Source organism: Chiloscyllium plagiosum, unplaced genomic scaffold, assembly GCF_037043375.1.
Source record: "Chiloscyllium plagiosum isolate Xiang-an unplaced genomic scaffold, Cpla_swu_hap1 HiC_scaffold_35, whole genome shotgun sequence".
Classification (NCBI taxonomy): domain Eukaryota; kingdom Metazoa; phylum Chordata; class Chondrichthyes; order Orectolobiformes; family Hemiscylliidae; genus Chiloscyllium; species Chiloscyllium plagiosum.
In genome coordinates this window covers 12,064,342-12,064,908 of record NW_028270173.1, presented here as the reverse complement: position 1 = coordinate 12,064,908, position 567 = coordinate 12,064,342, and the positions used below count along the sequence as shown (strand labels likewise).

At 46.9% G+C, this 567-nt stretch overlaps 1 pseudogene across 1 annotated transcript in view; it reads left to right on the top strand.

The window, feature by feature from the left end:
* Positions 1–159, top strand: part of LOC122547981 (butyrophilin subfamily 3 member A3-like) — an 84,152-nt pseudogene extending 83,993 nt beyond the window's left edge. Inside the window, exon 8 of the transcript XR_015753025.1 lies at positions 1–159. This exon is cut by the window's left edge and continues 375 nt beyond it. The product of XR_015753025.1 is annotated as a butyrophilin subfamily 3 member A3-like (transcript).
* The last annotated feature ends 408 nt before the right edge of the window (positions 160–567 follow it).

Genomic DNA, 567 nt, shown 5'->3' with positions numbered 1-567 from the left:
ATGAATCTGGAACAGTTTCATTTTACAACACGGACACCATGTTCCATCTCCACACCTTCACTGGGAATAAATTCACTGGGAAACTTTATCCTTTCTTTGGGACTTGGGATTTTAACAAGTTTCTGAGAATCAGCTGTTGAAGGGGCGGGGCCTCCCTGACGTCACAATGACCCCCGGGTTTAGGGTCTGGGTCAGGGATTGGGGTCAGAAACCTCCCATTGACAACAGGATGTTACTGAATGTGTTATTGAATTCTGAGATTATACTTTGTAACATCACAAACAAACTATCAATAAATCAGATACAAATATAAAGTGGGTGGTATGGTGACTCAGTGGTTAGCACTGCTGCCTCATAGCACCAGGGACCCAGGTTCGATTCTAGCCTCAGGCAACTGTCTGTGTGGAGTTTGCATATTCTCCACGTTTCCGCCCACAGTTCAAAGATGTGCAGGTTAGGTGAATTGGCCATGCTGAATTGCCCATAGTGCTAGGTGCATCATTCAGAGGGAAATGGGTCTGGGTGGGTTACAGTTCGGAGGGTCGGTGTGGACTGGTTGGGCCGAAG